At 40.8% G+C, this 23,472-nt stretch overlaps 2 long non-coding RNA genes across 3 annotated transcripts; one reads left to right on the top strand and one right to left on the bottom strand.

Annotated features, from left to right (window-relative positions):
• Positions 1-4,772: 4,772 nt before the first annotated feature.
• Positions 4,773-12,908, bottom strand: LOC123387853. Its single transcript, XR_006602352.1, has 2 exons — positions 12,606-12,908; positions 4,773-5,190 (listed from the first exon to the last, which is right to left on the bottom strand). It is a non-coding gene; the product is annotated as an uncharacterized LOC123387853 (long non-coding RNA).
• Positions 10,535-23,226, top strand: LOC106007268. 2 transcript variants are annotated; one of them, XR_001181937.2, is made up of 5 exons: positions 10,535-10,731; positions 12,346-12,486; positions 19,419-19,525; positions 21,757-21,863; positions 22,288-23,226. It is a non-coding gene; the product is annotated as an uncharacterized LOC106007268 (long non-coding RNA). The 2 variants fall into 2 exon arrangements; XR_001181940.2 differs by lacking the exons at positions 10,535-10,731; positions 12,346-12,486 and adding exons at positions 14,160-14,519; positions 18,517-18,912.
• Positions 23,227-23,472: the final 246 nt, after the last annotated feature.

Below are 23,472 nucleotides of genomic sequence, written 5' to 3' on the forward strand. Positions count from 1 at the left end.
TGAATATTTTGTAGTTCTTCAAAAGTATTTCCCAGGATATTACCTGGTCTATAAAGTAAGCTTTCAGAACCTCAAATGATAGAATAAGAAAGTAGGTCAACAGTGTTCACTGAGATGAGGGACGTCTGGGTGTAATTATTTATCTTAAAAGCCATATAATTGCAGGGTGATAAGTAAAAATTCCTTTTGCCTGCATGGGGGTTTTTATAGGCAACATTTTACGTAAGCTTTATAAGCAGTCCTGTGTGGGATGCAGGAAATATCGGTGCGTTTTCCGCAGGTGAGAGCTGGATAAAAAATAAGGTTATTTTTAAAATATGTAGAGTTGGTAGATGGTTGGTATTTGACCATCATGAGTGGCTTCTGTTTTATGATACATTGTACATTGCATTATTCATTGCATAGACCCACAGTTCATAGAATGCCTATCACCAAGACTCCAGCAATGACGCGGACTGTAGCCACAACGACTGCCCAACACGGACAAGTATCCCCCTTATTCAAGCACAAAGTTGTTTGATATCTGAACACATAATTGAGAATTCAATTATAGGTAGGGAGGAGTGAGTTGTGGTTCAGATGAAACAAGATTGGCCATTAGTGGATAATTGCTAAAGCCAGGTGATGGTAAATAAGGGTTTATTATATCATCCTGTTAAAATAGTCCCTAATAAATGTTAAAAAAAAATACCCTAAGGCCCCATAATTTTTTTTAAAGTCCTTCCTCCATGTATTGTTAGGGAAGAATACATCATTCTTCATTGCATGGTGCTCTGGTCAGTTTCCACCTGTTTTCCGTGCTTGCACAAGAGACTGGGACACTGGACTGTCACTGTTGAGACAGTGACCAAAGGGAAGGTACCTTGATGAGTTTTACAGAAGCCAGCCTGGACTCAGATGGATCCTTGCATGCACCCATTCATATGTCTGCTGGGATAAGGCCATAGTGTAGCACCTGCTCCAGAAGATAACACGGCCAGCTGGCAAATCCGAGATGCTGCTCTCCTGACCCTTGACCCCAAGGCCAAAAACACTGACCCTGTGTACAGCTGCAGTGCTAGATTAGATTTATAGCAGCCTCGGGTTGTATAAAGTGATACTTTGCTTCAAATACAAAGGCCTCAGAGACCTGCAGATGGACCTTGGAATCCCCAACTCAGAGTAAACTGAACCATGTGACTTTAATGAAGGCACTTAAATCCCTCTAAAGTGAGGGTACTTCTGCGTCCCAGTGCAGGGATATTCTGATAAACATGTGTGCAATGCCTAGCAGAGCTCCAAGCCCAATAATACCCTCCCAACATGGCAAGCGTTGTGGGGGGTAAGCCCACTGTGCACGAGGTGATCTACCCCTGGCAAATTTGTGGAAGATCATTGTCATTCTGAGCTGTGTTGAGGGCTTTCCCCTAGTAGAATTCTGTGCTATTCTAAGGTTACTGGGGAAGCCTGTTGAGAAGATTTTGGCTTTGAGTGTATGTGGACCTTACTTCCCCGAGAACCCCACAGTGTCAGGGACATCTTAGGGTCTACTCATGGTCTACCCCGTGGAGGTAGCACAGACTGCAGGCTTCCTAACCACAGACTCTTGGATGGATTTCAAGGGTCTGAATTTGCCCCTAAATATATGCAAAATTGTGGGTGTGTGCACGTTTTCTTTTTTTTTTTAAGATTTTATTTATTTACTTGACAGACCGAGATCACAAGTAGGCAGAGAAGCAGGCAGAGAGAGAGAGGAGGAAGCAGGCTCCCTGCTGAGCAGAGTGCCTGATGCCAGGCGATCCCAAGACCCTGAGATCATGACTTGAGCTGAAGTCAGAGGCTTTAACCCACTGAACCACCCAGGCACTCCCTGTGTGCATGTTTCTTAAGAATAAATACCTGGTTTTCATTTAGTTCTCAAAAGGTTTCTTTATTATCTAAATAAAAGTTAGGAACTTCTGCTCTTAATAATCTGGGTTTGGAAATGTTGGTTTGGGGTTTTGGAGGGGAGGGGGATGGGGGATTGGGTGAGCCTGGTTGTGGGTATTAAGGAGGGCACGTATTGCATGGAGCACTGGGTGTGGTGCATAAACAATGAATTTTGGAACACTGAAAAAAATAAAATTTAAAAAAAACAGTGGAAGGAATTTTTAAATTTCCAATCTGTTTGGTGGTAAGTATAAATAAAATATTTTGAATGCATGTTTTCTGTTCTGTTGTTTGTCTCTCATTTTCCAGGGTAATTATCATTGTGTAAATTCTGATAAACTCAGAGGTCTCTTTGGATTAGCACACTAATTATAAAGTCAGGAAGCAAGAATCTCCAAAGAGTATTTGTTCTAAAAATTGTGTTTCTAAACAAGTTAGAAAATTAATTTCCAGAATGTGCTTTAACAGTTATGAATTATGAATTCTGATTTCTGAAACAAAACATTGCCAAGAAGCTTAAGATTTCAAGGAAAAGTTGTTTCTGGTGTATGGGAGTATTTATTTGTTCTTGATTTTCTAATTGCTATTAAATTCTAGAAAATGCTAGAGGCTGTTACCTGGTCGAATTAATTACAAGTTTCCTTTTTAAGGGTTCCGAATAATATTGCTGGGTGGGACATACTGTGTGTCCTTCCTAGTCTCATTTTCTGTTTGGTCCACTTGTATAGGTCCGTGATGTAGAGGAACCATCAGGCTTGGCAGTTTCCCACTTGATGAGAGAGGTGCAAAGTTAGTATTAACCGCTGTATTTAGCTCTGTTTAAAAAAAATAATATATATATATATATATATGACCCCTGGGTCGTTCAGAGGTTAAGCGTTTGCCTTTGGCTCAGGTCATGATCCCAGGGTCCTGGGATCGAGCCCGCATCGGGCTCCCTGCTCAACCAGGAGCCTGCTTCTCCCTTTCCCACTCCCCCTGCTTGTGTTCCCTCTCTCCCCTCCCTGTGTCTGTCTCTGTCAAATAAATAAATAAATATTTAAAAAAATATATATGTATATATACATATATATATATTTTCCCCCCTTTGGTGAATTTTCACTGAGTATTTGGCAACCTAACAAGAGCATTATTTTATTGACGGTCTCAATATTATATTGACGGTGGGGAAGAGCTGGAGATACTTTCAGTATTAGAATATTAGAAGTAAGATGAGCCATTATGAGATGGTGTGGGGTTGTGTATGCTTTGGGGGCGCTGGGCTTTGGAGCACGGGATGGAGCAGAATAGAGGCTAGCGTAAGGAGACTGCAGCCGGTCTAGGTGGCAGGAGTGGTGCAGAGGAGCTGAAGCAACCCAGGCCGGAAGAAGATCTCCCCTCGGCTGTGAGTGTCTGAAGAGCAAGTGTAGCTGATAGAGCTTTGGGAAGGATGTTACAGATTGGGTAGCTGTGCCTTCAAGCAGATAGCATGGCCTTTCCATGGGAAAACATGTTTCTGTTTCTCTCTACATACAAAAACTATGAATCCGCTCAGGATTTCATTGGAAATTAGTCTCAACAGCAACAAAAGAAAGGGATCTTGCTTTGAACTCTTTGGTTATGCTTATTGCTGCACATGTTTGTGGAGCTCATCTGTTATCACCACAGCTGGGACGCATTTTCCCTGGGCAGGAAGAGACGGTGGACTGGCCTCCACCAGAATCAAAAGCCAGGCTCCCGTCTTTCCAGAAGAAGGTGGAGCCAACCCTGGTGGCCAGCTGGGAAGACGATGCATCCTTGCACGCCTTCTGTTAAAGAAAGCATTTTTACACAAGCTGATTTCCATCAGGGGCTAAAAAGAGATCCCTCCCAGAACTGATAGAGTATTATTATTCCTTCCATATGGCACGAACGCTGTTATTTTAAATTACCTCTGTCTGAAAGCCCCAGCAGACAGTTCCACTGTAATCAAATGCAATAAAACACAGAATGAGTGTCTTCAAACACTGAGTTCTACATGAGGCAAGAAGGGCAAATGGAGACTAATGACTCTGGATGCATGTGAAGAGTTTGGAGTGGGGAGAGAGGTAGCTAAGAAAATACCCAGCACCAGTGGTGCCTTCTTGCTTTTGGTCATTCGCACAATCTTTCTTAAGATTAGGGATCACTACAGAAGTTGGTACGTTTCTTACAGGTGACCAAACTCAGTACATTTTATAAAGTTAATCATGCTAATAGCCTGTTAGATTCACACGCAAAGACTGGAATATCATCAGACTCCTGCTTAGGACACAGGAAGCATCTTTTGTTGGTCTTGACTAAAAAACTGTGGAGAGCACAAGAGTACTCAATCTATTTTAATGACCACTTTGAATTAAGTGTTTCTTTTTGGTTATCTATGTTGGCTCCTTGGGGCTCCCCCTGAAAAAAGAATTCTGCTAGTGAAATGTTGATTTCTTTCCTTATTTAGAAATAGCTCCCTGATGTTTTGGTTTTAGAGGCAAATGCTTGAGCTATTCTCCGTATGAGTTACATGACCGTCCTGTTCTTCCCTTTGCCCACTGGCAAATTGCCAGTATTTCCAAGACATTTCTTGATGAAAGCTGCCTTCGTTGGTGTGGAGAGACTCCACTTGTTTTGTGGGTCATCACAAGGGTGATGTGATTTGTGGAGGCAGCTGGAAAAGGGAGAGTAGCCAACCCAGGGCTGGAAGTGATGCCTGGAAGGACGTCATTTAAGAGTCGTGCTGCAGCAGGTGGAGGGAGTGGGAATACTCTGGAAGAGGGAATCTGCAGAGGCCTCAAGGTACTCGTCTTTTGCCAATGTTTGTTCTCTACCAGAGCTGCTTCACCAACAAAATCAGAATAACGTACGCTTCCATAGGATTATGTAATAAGGATACTTGAGTTTTATTTTAAAAATAGTGTCCTTCAGAATAGACAGAGTCTTATAAAAGTTAAAAAGATGCTAAGTGTCCAGTCCATACTGCACATCCAAGAAAATCTTGTATTCTTGGTACTCTCTGACGAACTGCTCTTTAACGGAGTCTTGTAGACATCCCCCCAGGGTAACAGCTGCCACTTTGCAAAGTGGTTCGGAACCAGCTTTTTAGTACTCTATTTGTGTTGTTGTTCGAGTTTATGAACTTATGTTAGGAGCTAAGCCATTGACCGTTGCTCTCTGCTCAGTAGAAATTTGCTATGGGTCAGTCCCCAGGTCACGTTCTTTTCTTCCTCTGGTACAGGTCAGAGCCAGCCTCGTGTTTGTGCTGGTGTTGGGGGGTCTGCGACAGTTCTTCATTAACTGAAAGGAAAATTATCAATTAATACTTTGGAGGCAGCAGAGTGCCTGCCCTGGATCATGGACGACTCGTGTGGGTGTTGGCCAGCGTTTCTAGAAGTTACTCAAGGCCGGGTCCCCAGAGCAAGGCCTGTTGCAGGGTCTCCCCTCCCTCCCCAGCAACTTCCAACAGAAATGTAAATGCTTATTGTGAAAGGGTGGCCCCGACTGTAGTGGGCAAAGTACCACTGTAATCCTTGTTATGTGCTAAGGGTATTTAATATTTAGCCGATTAAGTGCTGATTAAATGTATTTGGACTCCCTCATTCAATAAGCATCCATAAAGCAAGTCTGTAGAATGGGGGCTGGGGATGTGAAAATGAGTAAGACAGAGTTTCTGTCTCTGACCCTGTCCCAAAATGTGTTGGGCACATTTAGTCTTTAGATATGCCAAATTAGTCTTCTCCCTTTTACCTTTTGACATCCTTTACTGAAAACTCTGTTTTAACTTTTTACCTCCTGCACATTCCTTAACCCCTTGAAACATGGCTACAGTTAAAGCTACTCTACTGAACTATTCAAACTCATCAGCGATATCGTAATTACAAAATCTGGTGGCATTTTTCAGCCCCCAACTTCCTTCCCTGTAGCATTTGACACAAGCCCACCACACACCAGTTATTTTCCTCCTTTTGGCTTTTATTATGCACTATCATTCTGTGTCTTCTTATCTGCTCCCATAGCTTCCATTGTTCTCTCATTGGCAATAACATATAGGATCTTGAGGCCCGAGATTTCTCTTGAGATCCCCACAAGTATTGCTTGGGATCTGGGATCTTCCTGATACAGGAAAAAAAAAAAATCTGTATCTATATCTATATCTATATCTCCCTTCCTGACCACCACCAACATACACCACTGAACCTGCTTTTACTCTTACCAGTTTTCTTTTCAGAATTATAATTATTCGGGTTATCCAAAGCCAAAGACCAGGAGTTTGCAATCTTATGGGAGGTAACACATGTTTATAGACTTGAGCCTGAAAATCTTCCCTTTGGCTCCTGTATCAAATCCAAGCAACTTACCCCTTGCCAGACATTTTATATGCCATGTGCCCCAGGGCAAATGCACTCTCCTTGACCTGAGTTCTAGGCCTCTGTGATGGCTTGCCATTATAGTCTGGAGGTGTTACGTATGCATTGGATGGTGACAGGCCATAGGCTGCATGAGCCTCAAGATAGAATAGCTAATATTTATTGAGTACTTATTATGTGTCAGACACGTGTGAATCCTTTTGCGTGTCTTATCACATTTAATTCTCGCAATGGCATTATGCTGTAGTCATCCTTGTTAGTCTTACTTTACAGATGAGCAAATTGAGGCAGGGAGAAATCAAGCAGAAGCAATTTGCCTATGATCCCCAAAATAGATGGATCCAGAATTCCATCCCATGCAGTCTGATTCCAGAGCCCACACTCTCAACCAGTCAGTTACACTGCCTGTCCATTAGATTATTGCTTTTCCAAGGTGTTTCTTGAGATGGCCCAGGGCTTAGACACTAAACTCATTGAAATGTGAGTATTTCTTCCCTTTAGTTCTTAATTACTGAAGAGTAACTACATGACAAGTGCTGTGAATGAGGAACCAGAATACAAACTATAGAACTGAAAATTGGTGACCCGAGTAATGGGATCAAAGGAAGAGCACTCTAGGAGTGGAGAACCCGAGTAAAGAGACCAAGAGGAAGCTCATCAATCCACAAGGAGTTAGCTCTCCAGTCCACGGTATCCGGTGTAAGGTATAATGCAGAGAATAAGAGCAAGAATTCACCTGTCTCCTGAAACAGCTTGTGGCCTGGCCATCGTTTTACCTCATCAATCTATTAAGGAGCATGTTGAGAGGTACTAGACTGGTGAGACTGGCGGTGGCCCTGAAAACACCTGAGTTCATTATGGTGGACATTCTGCAGGCATCAAAGTTCTCCTGTTGGGCCACAGGTGAAGAAATGCAGCCTCTTTGACTTACGGTGACCTCTTTATGCTGAGGAATCCCCATCAGAAATAATTACTCCTGTTACATAGAGATTAAATCCTCTCAAAACTTTTCTAAAATCCTTCCCTTATTTAAAATTCTCCCACAGTTGCCTTCCATGTTTGTGGTAAGTTTGTTTGTCTTGGCTGAAAAGATTCATCCATTCAACAGGTATCTGTTGAACATGTCATCTGTGTTCAATACTATTCAATACTGTGTTCAATACTCCAGGAGTTGTGTGTTGGCTAATTTTAGAGCTGGTCGGCCAGGGTTCATTTCCTGTCTCTACCACTTTCTAGGTGAGTGATTTGGACAATTTGCTTAATTATTATAGGATAATTTTAATAATAGCTGTTATTATAATGATAAAACATGGCTTCTTGGGATTTATAAGCCACCAGGGATAATAATAACTACTAGTTTTTGGAATAGGCATTGTTAACCTTGTATGTATCACCTCATATAAACCCCACACCAACCTTACAGCTATTTTCTGCCATTATTCTATTTTAGAGATGAAGAAACTGAACTTTAAGAGGTTGGGTGGCCATTGTGACATCAAACTGAACTTTAAGAGGTTGGGTGGCCATTGTGACATCAATAAGCCTCAAGAATTTAAACCGCGTTTGATTTGATTTTGTGGTCTGAAAGCTCTTAACAATTTCACTCTACTAACCCTTACATTAATCTGATTTTTTCCCAAATACGTGTCTTTTTCCCTTTTGACTGCTGACTACCAAAACATATATACGAAGTTTAGTGAAAAGACGTCTAGTCATGTGCACATTTTCCAGACTTGAGATGTTTGTTTTAGAATGTAAGTTGCTGGATCTAACCCCACACAAAAACTTTCAGGCATTCAATAGACATCAAAAACAAACAAACCAAAAAAGATTATTTGGGCAGTGTTGGTTATTTAGGGAGCAATTTGTCCTTTATCAGCATGATGGTATTTTGGGGGCAAAGAATAATACCGGAAGTAGAGGTTTAGGAATTTCAGGAGTTGGGGAGGTGAGATAATCAAAACTTCTACTCTAGAAGGTAGGAAATGGCCACGGGAGTGGTGGATGAAGGGATTCACTGATGGGAAGTTCAAGATTCAGACCTGCACCTGAAGAGCTGCTCCTCAAGGCAATTGACAGAGATTGAAGAGTGCAGAATGCTAGAGAATTTTCCTTTTTCCTTTGTGAGAAAATTGATGTTGTCTACATACTAATTAAATTTACATGCACCATTACCTCCCAAGGCTTCAAGTGTAGGGATTAATGTTGAGTGATTACAATACCTCCACATGCTTTCCATCACATCTTAAAATGCCTCTCTTGGCTGATGGACTAGGACGTATGGGCCAGGCAAACTAATTTTCTGTTTCAGAACATCAGACTCTGGGGTTCTGTGAACACACCAGTTAATCTGTCAATGTCCCTTTCTTTTCAGGCACAAAATAGGAATGATTACACTTGCCATAACCCTGGTTGGAAGATTAATGACATGACATTTGACCATCTGGTTACAGTTTTTAAATGAGAGCTGCTAAATAAAGATACAAACTGGTCATATTTTATTTGGGGCATGTGATCTCAATTGCCCTCAAACTATAGAAAAGATATTACTATTTACACATAGGCAAACAGCTACAGAAAGAGTTACCTTTAAAAAGTGTTGTTAAAGTTTTTTTTTTTAAAGAAAAATTTGGAAATAAAGGGAACAGACCCACAGAAAAATGAAAATATGTTTAGACTAAGGTTGTCTGCTAACAGTGGAAAATGTTATCAGGAATTATTCCAGAAAAGGATGCACAGTTCCCACTGGGAAGAAGAGGGAAACATAAGCAAAGCTCGGTTGGAATAGAAAATTCTGGAGAGAGAGGAACAATGCAGGGTGTCCCTCAGCTGCTATCTTTGCCAGGTACCTACAAGGAATAGTTACCAGGGTCTTTACTAGTCTTACCCCACCACCCTCAGGACCCAGTCTCAACTGAATGAAAACTGACAAGAGAGAAGCCCGCTTTGGGCCAGTCAGCAGGACAGTGCTCTCTTGGTATCCTGCAGATGGTTCCTTAGCAAGCTGCTGGCAACAGTGTACCGACAGTCATTAGTATTCTTTCCAACAGTAAGCCTCAGATGGGACCCCTACCACATTACGTGACTGATGCAGAGAGACTTGCTGACTTCTTCCATCTCCTCCCTCACCCCTCCTGTGCTCCTCACCTGTAGCCCGGAAGCTCCAGGCACACCTCAGTGAGAGCCAACAAAAGGGGACCATAGAGAAGAACCACAGAAAGTGGAGGCTCATTACATCATTGTGGGGGCCTCTTCACTGTTTGGAGGATTCTGCTTCTAGTGGGAGTGCTCTGCTCCAGCGCTGGGACAAGACTTAGGGAGAAGGGCAGGTCATTCTTCAGGCCATTGACCAGACCTGTAAAGGAGGCCAGAACCAGAAACAGAGAGATTTGCAAAGTCTGTCCTCCAAATTCTAAACATTTCACCAGATGCCTTTTGTGGTTTTATGGACCTGGGATTGTTATCTCCATTCTGAAAGTCCATAGTAAGAATCTGTTCCAGAATCTAGAACAATCCCTGGTATATAGTAGCTTCTCAAATATGTGTTGAATGAATGCATGAGAACTCTTCCTACCCAGCAGTATGGTGCACATTTGGAAGGAGCCTCAGACTTGGTGAAAGGACTCTACCCAGGGGACCTTGTTGTTGCAAAACATGGAGGCTTTGATTTCTAGACAACTTAGATGGGCAGAGATGTGTCAAAGAATGAGGGTGTCACTGTGCAATGATCCTAGTGCTCACGCTGAGCTTGTCCTTGCGGCCCGGCACTGTGTGCACACATTGCCTGCATTTTGTCCAGCATCAGCCCCCTTTGCTGCCCGGCCACACTGCCAAGGGCAGGCTTCCTTCTCCAGGGCCTTCGGAAGGAATGTGATTGACATCTATACCTCGTAATTATCTCCATTATCTAAATAAGCAAAATACCATAGACCCATTTAATTTTAATTTTTGCAGATTATAGACGTTTTCCCCCAGAAGTCATCCAGGGATAAGTAAGGCTGTAAAACCAAGATTCATCCTTTTTTGAAGAGTCTGTCCCAAATACCATTTGTCTTGCTGAGCCATCTGACCTATAGCAAGTAATAAGTAGAGGCCAATAAGAGATTTTGGAATCCATGAGGCTATATTGGTCTGTTGATTGCCTCATTTAAGGCTTGACCCATTTTTGAGATACTAAACATTTATCTACCCAAAAAGGCAGCCAGAGATGAAACTTGGGAGTGACATGAACAATTCAGGTCTCTGACTGTGACATCAGCATCCTGTCACTGCTCCATAAGGTGCTCAGTGTCACTGGAGGCCTGGGATGCCTGTGAATGACAACAGCCATTGCAACAGCTTTAAAAGACTTTCAAAATGGAAATGTTTGCAATGGCTAGGCATTCAACCAGTTTGGAAGGTTAAAATCCCATAGTTAGGATCCTGGGGATTTCTAATTTTCTCTTCTTTTTTCAGAGGCTTTTTTCCAGAGGTAAGTGTTAATGAATGGCTAGGTGGCAGAATGTCCAGTAGACTGGTCTTAAGGCCATGGAGGATAAACTAACTTAATAAAGAAAAGGATTTATCACATGAAATGCTGCACAGCAAGACAGAATACAGCTGGGTCATTCAACAAGAGGGTTGTTCATAAAAATGAGACAAAAAAAAAATGAAAGGTTAGGGAATATTTGAGTATGTTATGATTGGAAACTTGTGATTCTATAATGTGCTCTATAATGTCCTCTAGAATTTATGTTCTTTTTTTTTTAAGGTTTTTATTTATTTATTTGACAAACAGAGATCACAAGTAGGCAGAGAGGCAGGCAGAGAGAGAGGAAGGGAAGCAGGCTTCCCTCTGAGCAAAGAGCTCAATGTGGGGCTCGATCCCAGGACCCTGGGATCATGACCTGAGCTGAAGGCAGAGGCTTTAACCCACTGATTCACCCAGGTGCCCCTAGAATTTATGTTCTAAATCTCATCTTAGAAATATCGCCAGGGCACCTGGATGGTTCAGTCAGTTAAGCATCTGACTCTTGATTTCGATTCAGGTCATGATCTCAGGGTTGTGAGATCGAGCCCTGTGTCAGGCTTGACATTGGGTGCGGAGCCTACTTAAGATTTTGTCGCCCTCTCCCTTCACCCCTGCCCCCCCATAAAAAGAAAATATCCCCAGTTGGACTTCTACTTGATTTTAGGTCATATGTGATGGCCTTCTTCATTCAGGATTCTGAAAATGTTTTATAGAATGGCATTCATAAAGGCATTGCCTGGACTTGGCAAGTTTTTGTGGGAAAGGAATGATTCTCAAATTTATTTTTATTTTTTTTATTTTTTTTTATTTTTATTTTTTTTAAAGATTTTATTTATTTATTTGACAGAGAGAGATCACAGTAGACAGAGAGGCAGGCAGAGAGAGGGAGAGGGAAGCAGGCTCCCCGCTGAGCAGAGAGCCCGATGTGGGACTCGATCCCAGGACCCTGAGATCATGACCTGAGCCGAAGGCAGCGGCTTAACCACTGAGCCACCCAGGCACCCTCAAATTTATTTTTATAGTGCTTTAATATGACACCATCCAACTTAAATAGTACTGGCTTTTGTTGCTATTGCTAAAATAAATATTAACCTCTATGATATTAATTTAATGTTTTCTCGACACATTATTAACATTTAGTCTATGAAGTCACAGTTCAGCTTCATTAATTTAATTATAGCAGGATAAACAGTCTTAGTCCAGGACCCAACTGCCTATGTCTGAATCACTTTGAGGTCCTGAGGTTTTGTTTGTTTCTTTGTTTGGTTTGTTTTGTTTTTCGTTAAGACAATAGTCTCATGAAAAGCTTACCCCAAGCCCTCAACTATCTGTTAGGGCTCTACATTTGCCAAACACTGTGATAGCACAATGTTTGGCACATTTTCTTAATCAAAGTTCCATGGGTGAGAGAGAAATGTACGTGCACACACTCACGTCACAAGCACAAAGGTGTCTGTCAGGGATAGAATGCAGATCATGATATGTGTTTTAACATTTGTGGAATACATTGCCCTGTCAGAGAGAGAGAGAAGCAATCATAGGTCAGAATCACTGATTCACAGTTCATCTGTCCAGGTCAGGGTCAAGGCTACAGTTAAGGGGTCCTCACCGCAGATCCGCAGAGCCTTGCTCAGGTTCCGCACTGCTGAAAGGATCACGCTGCCTGTTCACCAATGAAGAGATCCGAAGAGAGTGCTTGGTGGCAAGTACCCACAGGTACAACCAGGTATTGCCCCAGACCCCCTGCCAGAAACACTGACCTTGCACTGGCTTTTTGCAAATGTGTTCCATAGGAAAGGACTTCAAGCCACTGCCTGGTGTGGCTTCACACTTACCCTCCATCAGTTTGATCCTGAAGTAGGCGATGAGAAGGAATAGCAGCAGAGCCACGGGTAGGAAGACCACAGCGACCAGGAACCACCCAGGGAGCTCCCTCATGAGTGCCAGCATCACAGGGGTCATTACCAATCACCTGGATCCCAGGGGCCAGTGGGTTCACTCTCAGGATGAGGGGAGCTTTGCTCAGAGTCTATACTTGTTTCGTTCTGGGGCTCTGGCCTTTGCTCAGCACATCTCAGTGGAAATCTTGTGGACTTTGCTCTATTTCAACAGCCTGGTGAATCTGAGAGGATTGCTGGCAGGTTACTCTGTAACTCAGCTACGAAGTGTAGAAGAATTGTAATGTGATTCCTCTAAACCATTCCAGAGAGAAGCATTTATCTGGCAGGGCTGGGAATGACACCAGGAGGACTAGATTTCTTTGTATTCAGTTTATCTGGGATGAACAGTACCTGACTCCAAGCAAAACTCATTGTTATAGATATTTATATCTTACCAGCTATAGATATAGATATAGATATTTATATTCTTCCCAAATATAGATATTTATATTCTTCCAAGACATGGGAAGAATTTTTCCTACATTTTCTAAATTTCAGAATTGAAAATTACTGAGTAGCCATGCTCATGTACCTATGAGCCTGTGTCTAGAAAAAGTCAATTTTCCTTCATATGTAGTTGATATAAATAATATCTAGGAAGGAGGAGCAATATTCTTTACAAATGTAAAAACTCTTCCTAGTATGTCCTCCTCAATTACTTTTCTGAGAGGTGCACTGGTATATTTATTTATTCAACACATGTTTAATTCTACTAGAACCTAACCCCTCAGCTAGACTCTGGCTATATGAAGAATAGTATAAGCCAGTCATGGCCCCTGCTTTCTGAGAGTAGAAATAGACACTGAAAGAGGTAATGGCTGCAGTGTTGATAGTGATGGCAATGATATTCTATAGCCCCTCAGCCTTCTCTCCTTGAAGCATCAGTTTTTGCTCACTGCTTTAGTAGTTTGTACTCTTAGTTATCTTTTGCTTACACATTTCTCTGGGTCCACAATTAACAGTAGAAGTTGGGCCCTGAATGCCAGTGTTGTGGTTTGTGTGGTAACTACAGAGTTTCTGGGAAAAAAAAAAAAGGGCAGTAAATCATTTTGATACTGATGTATTGACTAAGTTGAGTTGCCACTGACTGCTTTAGTAAAAAAAAAAAAAAGTTCAGAGATACTGGTCTACTAAACTAAAAGCAATGGAAAGAATCATTTCCGTAATGAAAGACTCTCCTGGAATTTGGGAAATCTGGAGGGGAAATTGACAGCTATCTTCTTGGGTTGATGTTATAACCTCTTCATATTCTAACCCTGTCCCTTTCCCCACTTGGCAGCTGCCTGGGTGAGTGGCTGGCAGATTCTATCAAGTGCATGCTCTTGTGAGTGCCTCTTAATTTTTTTCTTCAGAGATTTTGCATGGCCACTCAGAGTCTTAGTCCCCTTGTAAAGTGGCACCCTAATTTATAAAATGAGAAGAATGGAGAGCATCTCTGGGATGCTTGGCTGGCATTCCTCAGCTGTGAACAGTAAACAGCTTCCTCTCAGAAGAGAGACATCTTAATTGCAGAAAAAGCCATTTAGAATAGCCAAGATTAAGTCAGCATCTGTCGTACCTTATTTGCTTCTCTTCTTTCCCTCCACAGACCCTTGAGTGGTGTTGTTGCTTTTTCTCTTGTGTGCTTTCCAATGAGGTGGCTCTCTGGTGCTCTTTCAGCTTGAACAGGATGCTAATTTGTAAAGTGTCAGTCTACAAAGAGACTCCATGAGCAGGTGACATTACCAGGGAGATGTTAGGCAGCTGTTGGGCAGACTGTCATGCTCTTTCTTTCCATTTCATTCCAGTCAACACTCAGGCCTAGCCAAGGTAAGTAAGAGTGAGGCAAATATATAAATGACAATAATATAAGCTCCTAACTTGACATGTAAAGTGCAATGGAAGTATTGAAGAGAGACTGATTAATTCCAGTTAGGGAATTGGGCCAAGTTCATTAAAAGGATAGCATTTGAGCTGAGCCTCAGGGTGGGGAGTTTTGGAACGACCTTCTTAGACAAACATGTGACTGTAGAGAAGGGTCTATGGAGGACAGGGAAGAAATGAGAGTACCCAACTGATAGGGGGTTCAGACCAGAGATACGAAGGTGGAAAAGTGGGGTCCTGTCTTGAATGCTAAGAACTGTGCTATTTGGACAAGGAGGACCAGTGGAAGGTCTTTGATCATGGAAATGCATGAGCTGACCTGGGCTCACTTAGGTAACCCTTGACAGAATTGACTGATGGAAGAAAGTTTAGAGTAGGCTGTCTCAACATGGTATCAACATATAAGGAATCTGAGATGGGAGGAGCAGAGGGAAGGAAAAGAGCAGGACAGGGGGCTGGCAGGAACCACATGAATAGTCCTTGGTGAATTATGAGAGAAGTAAATGTCACCCATGATGCTACTAATCACTGAGCACTTACTATGTATCAGGCATCTCATACTCTATGTGTATCTTATTTAATCCTCAGAGTAACCTTATAAGGAAGAGACTCATTAGACAAATGAAGAAATGAGGCCCAGAGAGGTTAAATAACTTTCCCAAGATGTATATGTAATAAGTGACAGAACTGGGACTGTATTCCTGAGCCTGTGCTCTCATCCACTGTGCTATGCCTAGCGTGGGTGGCTGGGGAGATGGTAGTGCTGTTAGGGGAGACCTGAACACAGGCTGAGCAGCAGGTTTAAGTGGGGGAACATTTACAGTTATGCACTCATTAAATTGGAGGTATGGAAGGGGAAGCCTGTGGAAATCTGGAGGTCAGGAGAGGGGACAAAGTCTTGCAGTGGGAGTTCTTGGGAGTTCTTAGAGTATAAATGGAGGCCAGGGCAGAGTGGGTGGAGAGATCAGGAAGGAGTGTGCATGAGAATAAAAGAGAGACCAGCTGCAGACCATAAAGAACATTCTCACATAAGACATGGGAGGAAGGATGAGAAGCAGGGAAGGAAACCAATGGCTCTGTGGGGTAGGAGAGGAACCCAGAGGATGCCAAGTCAGGAAATGGTTGCAAAAGAAAGTTCCAACAAGGAAAGAGTGAGAAGTGGTGTCAGTGACTGGCTCTGAGCTAATTCTGACCCACATGGAGAATTCTAAGAGGTGCAATCTGTGAAGTGAACTCAAAGGCTTACTCTTTCCTTAAAAAGGCTCTTCTGTGAATTGGGGGAAATTGGAGGGGGAAACAAACCATGAGAGACTGTGGACTCTAAGAAACAAAGGGTTTTAGAGGGAGAGGGGTGGGGTTAGGTGAGCCTGGGGTGGGTATTAAGGAGGGCACGTGTTGCCTGAGCACTGGGTGTGGTGCATGAACAATGCATCTTGGAACACTGAAAAGTTAAAATAAAATTAAAAAAAAATTTTAAAAAAGAAGGTTGCCAAACTATGGGAAAAAAAAAAGAAAATATATGTTTTATAGGCCTTTAAACTATTTACTTAGAGAAAATAAATATATTTAACACTGTAAACTAAAAATATACTTTTTTTCCAAAATATGGCTCTTTTGGGATGTAATTGACATAATAAACTATACAACTTGGTAAGTTTGGCCTATGCATATATACCTTTGAGCTCATTGTCACAACCAAATGATGAACACATCCATCACCCCAAAAGTTTTCTTATGTTCCTTTGCCATCTCTCTCCCCACCCCTCATGCTTCCCTAATCCACAGTCATCCCCTGATCTGTTACATTACTATGTGTTAGTTTGCATTTTTTAGAATTTTATATATGTGGAATCATACAGTGTGTCTCTTTTTTGTCTAGCTTCTTTCACTTGGCATAATAATTTTGAAATTCATCCATGTCGTTGTGCATATTAATACACAGCTTTACATTACAGAAGAGCTTTTCATTGTGTGAATATCCATTTTTTACCCAGTAACCTGTTGGTGGACATTTGGGTGTTTATTCACAGTAGGATACTACAAATAGAGCTGCTGTGAACATTCCTGTATAATTCTTTTGATGGACGTGTGCTCTCACTTCTCTTGGGAAGATAGTAAATGGCTGGATGTATGTTTAACTTTTTAAGAAATTGTCAACCAGTTTTCCAAAATAGTTATACCATTTTATATCTCTACCAGCAGTGTTATAAGAGTTCTGTTTTCTTCACATGCTTACCAACACTTGGTATGGTCATTTTTTTTGGCTATTCCAATGACACTTAGTGGAAACTCACTGCGGTTTTAATATGCAGTTCCCTAATGATGTTGAACATCTTTTCATGTACCTGTTTGCCATTTTATGTATCTTATTTCATAAAGTGTCTGTTCAACATTTTTGCATGTTTTAAGAAAATTAGATTATTTTCTCACTGAGTTTTGAGAGTTCTTCGTATATTCAGGATATAAGTCAATTATCATGCATATGATATGCAAGGATTTTTCCCCCATTCTAGCTCTGTCTTTTCATTCACTTACCCATGTCTTTGAAAACATAGATGTATTAAATTTTAATGAAGTTCAGTTAACCAATTTATTCTTCTATGGATTGTGCTTTTCATGTCATGTCTAAAAAATCTTCTGCTAGGTCAAGATGACATAGACTTTCTCTTATGTTTTCCTCTAACAGTGTTGTAGTTTAAGCTTTTATATTTAGGGTTATGATCTATTATGAGTTAATTTTTATATATGATGACAGATAAAAGTTAGAGTACTTTCTTTTTGCATACAGATATTCAATTTTTCCAACACTATTTGTGGATAAAGCAGTTCTTGCTCCTGAATTACCTTTGCACCTTTTTCACAAATCAGAAGTTCAATTATTTCTACATTCTGTATTCTGCTCCACGATACTACTGTTAAACTTTAAACCAGTGCCATTCTGTTTTGATGACCGTAGACTTAAAATAGGTCTTGAAATCAGGTACTCTAAGCTCACCAACTTTGTTCTTTTCCAAAGCTGTTTTGGCTAGTACAGGTCATTTTCATTTCCATGTGAATTTTAGGATTACCTTGCCAATTTTTATAAAAAGTCCTCTTGGGATTTTTCCTTGACATAGCATTGCATCTGCAAATGAGGAGAGAATCAATATGAGAAGAGAATTGATATTTTAACAATAGTGAGTCTTCTGACCCAAGAACATCACATGTGTTTCCCTTTTCTGTGGATCTTCTTTAGCTTTTTACGACAATGTTTTATAGTTTTCAGTATGCTAGTCTTGACCATTTTTTGTCAGATTTATGCCTAAAAGTTTCATATTTTTTAATGCTGTTGCAAAGGGTATTGCTTTTTAGACTTTGATTTGTGATTACTGCTAGTATTAAATGTTTTTTTAAATTATGAAAAATGCCAAAGGACTGGGAACTTCTAGAAGATTAAATATTAGAATTGATTAAAACATCCTAGAGAGCTTGGGAACTTTTATTTATAAAGGCTCTTATCCCAATCCAAACTGGCTGCTTGGAGTTATATTTAGCAAGCATAGCAGCTATAGAAGGATGGGGATGGTGGACACACTGGTAATCTATGTGATTTACTGGAATTCAGGGTGGGATTCCATAGGCAATGTGCAATTTCCTACCACAACTATAGCAAATTCTTCACCTGGCTCTCTACCATGTAGTAGGAAAACCATTAGTATTACTGGGAAATATACATCTGTGAAAATTGAGGGACATAGCTAACGCATTGGGAATTACACTCTCCTACTGATTTCCTTATAGTGAATGCTCCCATTGTTGATTTTACATGATTATTTAAGAAACAAGTGGTTGTAGATTTTGATATTTGGTGATAAAATGCCTAGGGACTACTCGTACATCACCTATTAAACTCTTGGTGAGAGCCGGGCTAAAGTCTTCCTTAGATAATTGTGACTTATTGCAGGTAACACCAAACCCACCAAGCCTGATTTCTATTCTGCATCAGTCTGCCTGAGCCACAAAGAATGACTCATTCTAAAGAATGACATGGGCAAAAGCCGACCTCAGGTAATTGTGGCCTATTATAGATAATATCAAACCCACCAGGGCCCTGGTTTAGATTCCGCATCAATCTGCCTGAGCCACCAAGAATGACTCATCCCAGTGACATGTCATGGGCTAATGAAAGTTCCGAAGTCCATCAGTGGAAGGTGCTCACGTTCCATCGACTGATACCGAAGCTATAAAATTATGTACAATACAAAAAGTTCAGCACAAACACAACTAATGAATTTCAAATGAAGTGCTTTGACATAATTATATGCAGGACGTTTTGCTGAAACCAAGCACCACCCACAAGGTAAATGTAGTTCTGACAACCCCTTTGAGTGGGAAACCTATATTCTTTGGCCCTTTATTAACTGCCCCTCCTAGCTTGGCTCATAATTAAGTACTATGACCCGGCATCAGTACTACGGTCAGCAGAAAAACGAGTGCTCTGAAATCATGTGGCAATGATGGGTTATATGGTGCTCATTCAATTATATATATAAAAAAAAGGTATGATCACAGAAGAGACAATGCAGGATCTACATTCTGTGTGAACTTTGTAAGACTGTCTACCAGCTTTTATTTCTTCATATTTCCAGGCAAAGAATATTTATTAAGATCTTAACATGTGCCCTGGAGGCACTGATTTGGTGACTATGAATGTATCTCTGGTTAAGACCAATTCCCTGTCCTTATAGAACTTACTACATTCCAGAGGAGAAAACAGACACTAAGCGATAGTGGGTACCCATTATCAAATGCATGTATTTTTCTGGGCAGTATTCTAATCATTGCTTGTGTTGTGTGTCATTACAGTCTTACATCAATGCCTTTGGAGTAAGAGCTGTTTTTCTCATCACTATTCTACAGACAGAAAAGCTCCTGGAGTTTTAGTGACTCATCAAGGATTACACCATTAGAAGGTAGAAGAGCTAGGGTTTGAACACAGAGCCCAAACATTCATCCACTGTACTCTACTCTTCGGCTTCTCAGCCTCCTAGAGACAAGAGTTTGGAGGCTAGAAATCAGAGATAAAGGTGTTGGCAGAGTTGGTTTCTGTTGAGACCTTTCTCCTTGGCTGGTAGGGTGGCCACCTTCTTGCTGTGTCCTCACTTGGCCTCTTCCCTGTTCAAAGGCATTCCTGGTGTCCCCCCCCCTTCTTAGAAGTGTACCAGTCGTATTGGGTTAGAATCCTACACTTATGGCTTATTATAGCTTAACTACTTCCTTAAAGGCCCTAATCACATTGGGGATTAGAGCTTCGACAACTGAATTCTGGGAAGGGACACAATTCAGAAGTTTCTCTGAAAAGTTGACTTTTGAGCAGGGTCTTGAGTGAAGTGAAAGAAGGAGTCATATTCATATTTGAAAGAACAGAATTGTAGGCAGGAGGAATAGGCTGTACTAAATTTCTGAAATGGAAATGTTTCTGGCATGATCAAAGATATGTAATGAGACGTGTAGTGGCTGGGGCACATTGAGAAAGAGGACAAGTAATAGAAATCATACTTCTGAGAAATAGGATATAGAAAATTTGACAACATTTAAAATAAAGAGGCCAAGAAAATGTGCCCATTTCTGTGTCTAATCTCCGAAACTCCAATTCATTCCACAAGGGTGAGCAGCTTTCTTTACTGCAAGGTTTTGTAGAGCCTTTAATTCGGTAGGGTACACTGTGAATCCCCAAGAGGGATACTGCATGAGCCTTTTCCAAACTTACTGGACTATCAAGTCCTTTTTGCCAGGAGACTCCCAGGGAATTAAGGTCTATAGATCATGTTTTTGAATATAGGCCATTAGGTTAGAAGATTTGTCCTGGTCCTCTGAACATAAAGTTTGTCCCTAAACATCAACATATAGGTTTTAGATCCTTAAGTAGAGAACAGTAGATAAGGAACAAATGATGAGAAATTATGATGGTGGGGCTTTTTGTTTTTATTTTTGTTTGCTTTTGTTTTGTAAATGGTGCTAGCACAAAGTGACCCCAACAATTCAAGAAGCATCAACATTGTCTCATTCATGAAATTTTCCCAGTTGTCAGCTCATTGCACTTTGCAAGTGTTATTTTGTTCACTGGAAATGATCATTAGAACATGCCCACCTGAACACAGATCTTTGCAATCCCATTCCATCTAGGGTGACCTTAGAAATCAGATGTTTCTCATCATTAGCGATAAGCTGTAACAGAAGTGGGTAGCTCTCTGGGATTTGAATGAAGGTGAATGTTTGCCTTCCAAGTGCCAGGGAGATGAGGGCATTTTGACACACCAAAAAGTTGACTGTTGCTTGAACGTATTTGGAATCTCAGAGATGGAAGTCCTACCAATTCAGGCTTTTTCTCCCTTCACCCATTATGTTTTGATCAGTCAATATGTTTATGATTTAAGAGATCAGAACAGAGACCGACTTACACTAATTTAAGCTAATGAAGTTTCAGTGCCAGCACCTTCCATTTGCTCTTCCAGACCCAGGAAAGGATACGGAAAATATATACACTTGGACATGGTTTTTGTAAAGTTTGCAAAAGAAAGATACATTAATTGCAATTAATTAAGACCCATATCTTTGTACTTCAACTTCCCTTCTGCCATGCTCCCATGTCATGTAGTGTTGGAGCAGCCATACACATATTTGGAACAGGTCTTGGGGAAGATGGGCTGAGTAGCATTTAATTGGGGGAGACACATTTAATTGGGTGAGTAGAATGTATATGTGGTTTGCAGTCATTTCTGCATATAGTTAAGTTGTATCTAGTTGTGGTGTGTTAAAGGCTTCGCGAATACTCCTACCATCCACTGTGGGATGATCTAAAGGTTCAGGGGGAAAAGGTCAAAGCTCAGTTTGAACATGTCCTGTGGTACTCAACTTCAGAAGCATATGGGAAGTGGAGAAATAAGATTTGAAATATAAGGAGCCTGAATGACTCTGAAAAAACATTCCAAATATCAAGCATGTAAAATTATAACTGGAATATTTGATTCTCCTTATTCCTCTGTCAAAATGAAACATATCTCCTACAGTTTATATACAATTACAAGCAAAGTATACATTTTGGAGTTAATTGGGTAAAATAGAAATTTTGGGAACGGAGTCTGAGGACAACAGTTACCAATAGTCCTACAAACAGTAATTGTATCTTTGTGCAATTTTACAGATTCCCAAGCATTGGATTACATTTTAGTGTGTTAAATGGATCTTGTCTTGACGAAGTGAGGGCAGTTCTGGACAAAAGAACACACAGAATCGCCATCTAGAAAGCAGGTCAATGAAGAAACCTGTGTTCTAATATCAAAGTATATATCTTTATGAAAGCTCAATGTATGTAATATACATTTTATTATATGTACCACAATATAATAACAATTTTAAATACTTAATCCTTTTCATAATGCCTTGATTCCAGACTATTTTTGTGTTTTTTAAAATTATTGATTATACCAAAACTTAAATATGATAAGAAGGAAATTCCTGGTGGAGGACAAAATAAAAAACTGAAAGACTGACAAAAGCTCCAGAATGTAAAAAAATAAATACATAAAAGTAAAGAAGTGGTTAGTTTTTTAAAATTTGTAACTTCTTTTGTTACAAATTTGTCATTTCTTTTCTCAGTCTCTGTGAAATGCATCTTCCCTTTCATACAGAATTTTGTGTCTGCAACTTTGTATTTTTTTTTTCTCTGAAACAGGGACTCCTCCCCAACAAAATATAAAGCTTCAGACTTGCAAACCTGGATCTGCTGCTGAGGGAGAAAAGAAATTTTCCAGAGAAGAAAATCCTGAGAGAAGTACCAGACAGCTCTGCAGACCATTTTGTGATTTCTAAATTCTCTAATTTAGGCTTCTTGCCATAATTTCAGAAGGATAATGACCCATCTCATTGGTATTTCTGGCTATGTGCAGGCTCAGGAAGGCACTTCTGACTTACCGGGCTCTCTCAGAGGAACATTCACCAAAGACGGCCATGTTCAGTATTAAAGGGCAGGGGGGTTGTGAGGTGACCAAGGGTGAGGGGGGTGGTTTGAAGTGACGCCAGAGACTCTATGTGATAAAGTCAGAGAGGAGCTTTTTTTTTTTTTCCTGGTTTAGAACATTGCCATTTTATGATTTTATGTATGTATGTACGTATGTATGAGTTTATTTCTAGCATGCAAGCCGAGAGGGGGACAGAGGGAGAGGGAGAGAGAATCTCAAGTAGCTCAGAGCCTAACCCAGGACTCGATCTCATGACAACCCCAAGATCATGACCTGAGCCAAAATCAAGAGTTGCTGCTTAGCCTACTGAGCCACCCAAGTGACCCTATAATTAAAAATCGAATTCTCCCATAGCACAACACACTTAGTACAGAAGAGCTGCCATTATTATTACGACAATCCCTACCACCCAATGCCTGCTCCAAGGATTACATTTTATTTAAAGTATATACATACTTGTACAAATGTAACATTTGTGTTTTATAACATGTGTCAGGTCATGAAATCAATTTAGTGGGTCTCAGCCAGAATTGTATTAAAAAATGAATCAAAATGGAGAAAAATATTTGAATGCATTTCATGTGGAAAGAGAAGAGTTTTGTGAAACTTGTTTTACAGTTGTGAACAGGGTATGTGTGTGTGTGTGCAGTGTGTGTGTGTGTATGTATGAACTGTATTTCTTCTTTTTTTTTTTTTTAAAGATTTTATTTATTTGACAGAGAGAGATCACAAGTAGGCATAGAGGCAGGCAGAGAGAGAGAGAGGAGGAAGCAGGCTCCCTGCTGAGCAGAGAGCCCGATGCGGGACTCGATCCCAGGACCCTGAGATCATGACCTGAGCCGAAGGCAGTGGCTTAACCCACTGAGCCACCCAGGGGCCCCAAGGCCTATACTTTTAAT

The sequence above is a fragment of the Mustela putorius genome, unplaced genomic scaffold (genome assembly GCF_011764305.1).
Source record: "Mustela putorius furo isolate JIRA1106 unplaced genomic scaffold, ASM1176430v1.1 tig00003863_pilon_pilon_pilon, whole genome shotgun sequence".
NCBI lineage: Eukaryota > Metazoa > Chordata > Mammalia > Carnivora > Mustelidae > Mustela > Mustela putorius.